General features: G+C 40.5%; 1 pseudogene; it reads left to right on the top strand.

Moving 5' to 3' along the window:
- Positions 1 to 6,657: 6,657 nt before the first annotated feature.
- On the top strand, positions 6,658 to 6,776 carry LOC112472262 (annotated as a pseudogene).
- The last annotated feature ends 1,346 nt before the right edge of the window (positions 6,777 to 8,122 follow it).

The following is an 8,122-nucleotide window of genomic DNA, read 5'->3' as shown; positions in this document are numbered from 1 at the left end:
TTTTGAGTTCATTTGACACATGGTTGGATCAGCTGCACACACAATAATACCACGTCTCCATCTCCGGGGCCCAAGATGAGGGCCCCGAAGGCGCATTGAACCTGTGAGTTCTGGGAAATAGGTCAGCTAAACAAAAAGAAGGTGGTGGAAAACAGCCTCACTTATCCTCTCGTTAATTCTTACAACACCTATGAAGTGGGTGCTAACATGAGTCCCATCTTAAATGAATGGAAAAAAAAAAAAAAGAGAGACAGAAATTAACTGACAGAGCTAGTTAGTGACAGAGCCAGGATATGGAGCAAGTCTATTTGATCCTGAAATCTTGTATTAACCCCAATAAATTACTAGCATACACTGAGGGCTAGCCCGAAGCAGGCAGCAGAGTGAGCATCCTGTGCCCAGGTGCAGGAGTCTGATGCTCTGTGGACGGAAGTCTCGGAGTGGACAAGGCCCATTGGGGAGGTTTTCCCAGCCTGTGGGTCTACTGCCATTACCCATCTTAGCTCTCTGACCAAAACTATCCCTGCACAACAGACATTTAGAGGAGAGGGAGTCTGTTCTGTGCAGACTCCCCTGCCTGAAGAAGCTGGTGCTGAAGCTGAGGCTCTCTCCGCCTGAGGCACTAGCACTTTTCTGCCAGTGGTTGACTTAACTGAGGTGTGTAGAGAATTTCTCCCTGGTCAATCAGATTGTCAATCAGCCTGAGGCTGTGAATTCAGTCCTTCCCCCACTGGGGAAGGTCTAGGGTTTCTCTGCCATGAGAACCTACCCTTCTGGTGGGTGAGGACAGATGAGACGACAGGGACTTCTTCCTTCATGTTGCTTATGTACATGGCTTCTCCCTCCTGTGGGTTACATGAGGTTCAAGTTCTTATTAAAGCTCTCCGTACTCAAAACAGAATTTGTTGTTGTTGTTGTTGTTATTGTTATTATTATTATTAGGTTTTTCTTTCAGGTGAGTCCTCAGATACTAAACATACAAGTTGCTGTCAGTGAATGCTTTCACACAATCTATATATCTATAGATTAGTTTACCCTCTAAAGAAAAATTATACAAAACTTGGAAAAAAGGCAGAAGAATTAGGATCAGCTGATTCTTAGAACGTAGAGAATGATTCAAATGATAATTTTCTCAGTTCCCATACAGGCAGAAGAACTCAAGCAGTCCCACTCTAGTTGCACAGAGAAATTGACTGATTACAAAGAATGACTTGGACATGTGGAGGCTAAAAAAATCAAGATAAATAAATAAATAAATAAATAAATAAATAAATAAATAAATAAAATAATTAGTTGCACAGAGAAATTGACTGATTACAAAGAATGCCTTGGACATGTGGAGGCTAAAAAAAATCAAGATAAATAAATAAATAAACAAACAAACAAATAAATAAATAAATAAAATAATACTTTTCCTCTCACTTTCTAAGTTCTTCTAGCTGGGCTAATAATCAAACTAACAGAGACAGATTAACAGAAGAATTTCAAATGTTTAATACAGTCACATAAGCATGAATATTCCAAAGAAAGTCAGGCAACATTGAGTATATAAGACATTTTTGGACAAAAGAAAAAGGGAGGGGACAAGGTGTTAGATTTCAGAAGTTAGAACGGGTGATTTATAGGTAGTTGAGGAAGAGCAGAACATACATGGCAGGAAAAGTCTTGCTGGCCACTTAGAAACAATGGGGCCCGGGGTGTCCAGCTAACAGGCTTGGGGTCTCCCTGACTAATGCTAGGATAAAGACTCTTAAGGTGATTAAGCCCAGGCTCCCTCCCTAAAGGAGGTTTTCCATCTGAATCTCTTGGGCATGTAAGAGGGGAAGGTCACAGTTTCTTTCCGAGTCTTTGTTTCTTAATAAACGGATTAAAATCAATATCCCAAAAAGCAGCTTCGGGGTGGCCAAATTTTGGTTCCCTTCAGGCACTAGGGCCCAGTCCCCTTTCTGAACCCTGGCTGAGAAATGCCATTTCAAGGGAAAGAAATTTTCTTTGGCATCTTACTTAACTATGGATCAGACGGGAATGTTCTTCTGTTTGGTAGAGATGAGTGTGAGATGGAAACATTTGGAAGAGATGATACTAATGACACTAAACGTTATGATCTCTTGTCCTTTAGGGCGATAGCCAGATCTGTAGCTAGTTTAGCTTTGTTATTCTAGCTTTTTTTTTTTTCCATGGAGTACATCACCCCCCTCCACACACACACACCGTTTTCTTGCATTATTCTTTGAACCAGCTTTGTCATCCCGATGCTTGTCTCATTCATGCTCTCACTGTGTATTTGTGTAAGAATGTTTCTGCCATTCTGAGAACGGTGTTATGGCTTTCCCTTTAGTGGGATTATAGATGTTCTCTAACCTACTAAACCTTGTCTCCTGTTCCTACATAGTCCTCCCTGCGGGAAGGCATGGGTTTGGCAGCCATGAGTGAAGGCGCCGTGCGGGTTCCCGCTGCCAGCGTGCCGCTGACATCTTCACTCATTCTCTTTCTCACCAGTCTGTCTCACGTGGGCTCCTTCCTGCTCAACTCTCCAGGACCAAGCCTTCCTGGGAACCCACCAGAGAGTCTACATTCACAGAATCCTTCTGCTAAAGACCGTCTTCTCAGATATCAGCACTCCCATGTCCACTGCAGCACTGTTCGCGGTAGCTAGGGTGTGCAAACAACCTAAATGTCCATCAACAGATGGATAAAGAGAATGTGATATGTATCACAATAGAGTACCCTAAATGTCCATCAACAGATGGATAAAGAGAATGTATCACAATGGAGTACTATTCAGCCTTTAAAAAGAAAGGAAATTCTGCAATATAAGACAACGTATTGGACCTTGAAGACATGATGCTGAACGAAATAAGCCAGACACAGAAAGACAAATACTATATGATGTCACTTATATGAGATACCTAAAATAGTCAAATTCACAAAATCAAAGATTGGAATAGTGGTTACCAGAGGCTGTGAGGGAGGAGGTTCTAGGAAGTTATTAATCGACTGGTATAGAGTGTTGGTTAAATAAGATGAACAAATTCTTGAGCTTTGCTATACAATATTATATCTCTAGTCCACAATAATGTGCGATCAAAATTTGTTAAGACGAGAAATCTCATGTTGTGTTCTTCTCAAAATAAAATAAAATAAAATAAAATAAAATAAAATAAAATAGACCCTCTTCTTTTCATCTTCCCTCAGTCTTCTGAGGGTTAGGAGGTGGGTGGGAATGAGAGACAAAGACAGGAGTTAGATCCAAATAATTGTTCAGACACCAAAACCCTGAACCTGACATTCATAACCTATTTGAGGACCCCAGAAGCCAAGGAATATAAAACTTTTCTGAGTGGAAGAGAAACACGTTATGACTCCTGATGGGTGTTATAAATGGGCTCATTTCTTTCTAAGGACATTTTAATATTATTTTGTCAAAGTTTTGTAAAAATTTGTAAAAATTTTCAGACGCCCCTGACAGGTATAAAATGAAAAGTTATTCCAGATAGAACTGCTGGTAACAGTGACAAGTATATTCTTCCAGACTCTCTTTTCTGTTTATAAAATTATATACACCTCTCCCACACACAGTTATGACTCTTTCATGATTCCTCTTCTTAATTAAATATCACAGGCATTGTACCACGTCATTACAGGCAGCTTTATTTCATTCTTCCTAACAGCTGCATAATATTCCATTGTACGGCCGTATCACAAACTATTTCTTTGAACTTGCGGTGAGAGATATTTAGATTGATTTCCAACCCCCCTAATTGCATGCTGGCTCCAGAAGGCTCCCTCTTGCCTGCCCACTTTTACACTTATCGTCCAGCAGCTTACCTGGGTTCTCTGCCACATTTCTGTCTCTGACCTTTGACTCCGGCTCTCTGTTGCCACTTCTTTGGATAGAAACCACAGATTTGGACTATTTACTCAGCTGTGAATGTAGTCCTCTCCAAATTGTGATTTCTTGTTTTGAATCTTGTTTTGAAATATCTATTGAGACATCTATATATCTATGTCTATCTTATCCATTTTATTGATCTATCTATTAAAAGAAAGAGAGACGGACAGACAAAGGTCAGTTTTGTTCTAGAAAGGCCTTCAACCGATCATAGATAGAAATCTGCATTATTCGAAGTCCACTGTATATGTATATACGTACATGTATATATGTCTATGTATATATGTCTATGTATATATGTATGTACACGCATAAGCACACACACACACGCATGTGTGTGCACAAACATGTCCTGTTGGTTCTGCTTTTCTGGATAACCCTAATACAGCCCTAAACCGAAGGCTCAGTACTCTGTGCTGCCTCGACACCCAGTGAAACTGGTGAAACCCTGAGAGACTTGAATGGCCTAACTGCAAGTCCCCTGTCCTCTTTGCTCCCTTGGATAAGGTCCCCTAGTCAAACAACTCTCCTTATCAAGGGGACCAGGCAGAGTTCCTGCTTACTTCTGAGTAGTGAGTTTCAGTTCCTTACAAACCTACAGAATTATTCAAAGCCAATCACATGCACCCTCCCATGATAACCAGGGGGCACCATGTCCTCTTGGTACTAGAAAGTCTGCATCCCACATCCCTGGTTGCTCACTCTGTCCCTGAATGAAACCTCCATGAGGCCCTACGTGGCATGTGATATCTTCCCCCCTTGGAATGTAAGTATTTGTGACCAATAAGCTACTATTGATCTTACTTATCTGTTCAGTGTCGGGGTCATGTATTCAACCACCCCCCTGACCATAGGGCAGTAATCCCCCCCTCACCAATGGAATGAATAAGAGGCGTTTAAAAGAAAAAGTTAACTATTCCATCAAATTCTCCCAACACTTGGTATTGCCCTAATTTAAACTTTTAGCCAAACTATTAATGTCTCATTATAGTTTTAATTTTTATTTCCTTGATTACTAATGAGATTGAGTACTTTTTCATGCTTATGGTCCATTTGGAGTTTTTCTTTAGTCAAATACCTTGTGGCAGAAACTGATTAGCTGTGTTCATTCTTGTAGTTCGCTTTTTCTCCTGGCCATACAGCTAGGCTGGATTTCCCATCTTCCCTTGCAGTTATGTGAGCATGTGGCTGAGATCTAGCTAATGGAATGCAGGTCAAAGTGACACCAGCCATTTCTATGCCCGATCTTGAAAATTCTCCCACCCCTGAAACTCTCTTTTCCCTCTCATCTGCTGGCTGGATGTTGATGTCCAGGATGCCTTTGGCCTCATGCTGAAGATAGCCAAGCGTCGGTCGTCCTGGGTGCCTGAGTGGAGCAGAACTTCCTCTGATGGGGAACATTAATTTTGGACTTCATCTGAGCAAGAGATAAATTTCTACAACTTCCACTGTATATGACACTGAGATTTGGGAGTTGGTCGTCATAACTGTTAGTCTACTTTAACTAATACTTACCCATTTCTCCATTTAGAGTTTTCTCTTGATTTAGGAATTCTTTTTAGATAGAAGTCTTTTGTCAGTTATATATGTTACAAATATATTCTATCCTGTGGTTTACCTTTTCATTCTATTGTAAATACTGTCTTTTGAAGAATAAAAATATAGTCAAAATGCAATGTAGTCAAATTAATAACTCTTTTCCTTTATGATTAGTATGATTTTGCATTCGTTCATAAAGCTTTTCCATCTGTGGTTAAGAATGTATCCTCTTGTCAGCTAGTATTTAAGTTCACAATCCACCTGGAACTAATTTTTTTCTTATGGGGTGAAGTAGTGTGGCATAACTTTTTCTTTTTTTCTGTGTGGATATCAAATTGCGACAGCACCATTTATAAGTTTTGATATCTGGTAGACCAAGTCTCTCCACTTTTTTTCTCCTTCAAGAGTATCTTTGTTCTTTTTGATCCCTGCATTTCTATACGTATTTTAGAATCAGTTTGTCAGGTTAAGCAGAACAAAACAAACAAACAAACAAACAAACAAAAATATGGAGATTTTGACTGGTATCACTTTACATCTACAGATTTTGTGGGGTAGAATTGACAACGTCACCATAACAAGTCTTCTAATAAGTAAATAGATTATAGCTTTCCAGTTATTTGGATCTTCTTTAATGTCTCTCAATATAGTTGTATATTTTCTCTGCAGCTCTATTCCACCTATTTCTGTTCATTTTATTCCTAGGTACTCGATATATTTTATGTTGGTAAATACAGTTTATATTTTAGTTTGATCTCTATTATTAAAACTCATTTTTATGTCTAGTTTCCCCTTTATTCTGTTTGTGTACCAAGGCCTAGTTTTATTATTGGCCTAGTGGTCTTAGACGTTGTACTTACTTTTCGGCTCCAGGTACACTGAATTTGGTTGGCTGTGGGTCTTCAATCTTAGATCCTAATCTGAACCCTGTATTTTCATTGAAGTTCAGTGTGTGAGGGCAGAAGGTGATGGAAGACTGCTTAACCTCTCACCCAGAACGTCTAAAGAAGATTGATCTTACCCCATACCCAGCCAATTAGCAGGCTTTTCAGTAATATCTCCAGAATCTACTCACTTCTCTCCTTCTCTGAAGTATGACCCCCATCTAGCCATAGTCATCTCTCACCCCGACCGCTGAATAGCTTCCTAACTGGTTTCCATGCTTCCACTCTGACCCTTCTGTGCATTCTCCATTTCAAAGCCAGAACTGTAAAAAGATAAATTGGGTCTACAGCCGTGCTACCCTGAACAAGCCTGATCCTGTCTGATCTCCGAAGCTAAGCAGGGTCAGGCCTGGTTAGTAGTTGGATGGGAGACCACCTAGGAAGACCAGGTGCTGTAGGCGTAAAAGAGAAAAAAAATAAAGGATTGTAAGCTGACAAGGTCGTTGCAATCTGTGAGATCAACCAAGGTTTGCCTCGCCAAAAAAAAAAAAAAAGAAGATAAATTGGTTTTCCATGAGCTCTCTCATCACACTGATAATAAAATCTAAACTCTTTAGCTTGGCCTATGAGACTGATTCAAACTGACCTCTGCCTCCCTGTCCAACCTCCTCTTGTATTACTCAACCCCTGATTCCACCTGCCCTGCCAATGACAGTCTCTAGGAGATGTTTGCTCTTTCTTGCCTTTGCCCTTGCGATTCCCAGTGCCAGAATTGCTCTTTCACCTGCTTTTTGCATGGCTGGTTCGTCCTCCAGGTTTGAGCTTTTAAACGTGCCTCCTCAGAGACCTTTCTGATCACCCTCTGTACTATTATCTACAAGAGTGTCCCTTTGCTTTTTCTCATCACATTTATCACAACAGGGACAATCATTTTATTTGCTCATTGTTCATTTGATTATTATTTGTCTTCCCCATCACACCGTGAATTACACGAGGGCAGGGACCCTGTTTGTCTTATTCACCATTCTATTCCTGGTGTTACCAAACTAAAAGGGGTTCATTTGCCTGTGTGCATCAAAGCCAAACAAGACACGAACAGAGGTTCGCAGCAAAGAAAGTAAAGATTTATTTAAGGAAATGGCGCTAAGCCTGGAGACACAGGTGAACTAGTGCTCAAAAACCTGGATCCCTGATGGCTTGTAGGTTACAGATTATATAGGACAAAATTACAAAACACCATGGGTTATGGGTTCTCTGTGGGTTGTGCTTAGAGCTGATTGGTCGGAGGTGAGGTAAGGGTAATAAATCATTTCTTCAGATCTTGAGGATAGTTCTGAGGTCTCATCCGAAGTCCCTCTGTCCAGTCACATGGGAAAGTAGCCAGGGTGTTTTTCCACCTTAGGTCTCAGGAACTGAAACATAACTTAGGTCAAGATGTTATCTTTTCCTGCCAGAGGTTCAGAACATGTGGCCATTGATCAGGTCTGGGCTACTGTCTTTTGCTGCCTCAGGGATTGCTGATTATCTGTGGGAAAGGCTAGGTCACTGAGGAATATATATAGAAAGAACAATATGATTTCTAGAACTAGAGTTCAAAGGTATTTTTAATCAAAGTCATAAGGACTCTCAGCTTCATATGTACATGGTATACACGTCTGGATGAGGAGGTGAGTGAATTACTTGGGAATGATCCCAGTACAACTTGGAATTTCTACCTCTTGGTCTCTAACAATTCCATCTTTCTGATCCCTCTCCACCCTTCATCAGAGGAAGCGAAAAGAAGAAGACTACCCATAAACAGGAAGAG

Source organism: Pteropus alecto, unplaced genomic scaffold, assembly GCF_000325575.1.
Source record: "Pteropus alecto unplaced genomic scaffold, ASM32557v1 scaffold91, whole genome shotgun sequence".
NCBI lineage: Eukaryota > Metazoa > Chordata > Mammalia > Chiroptera > Pteropodidae > Pteropus > Pteropus alecto.
The sequence above is the reverse complement of the archived record's forward strand: the minus strand, read 5'-3'. Positions and strand labels throughout refer to the sequence as shown.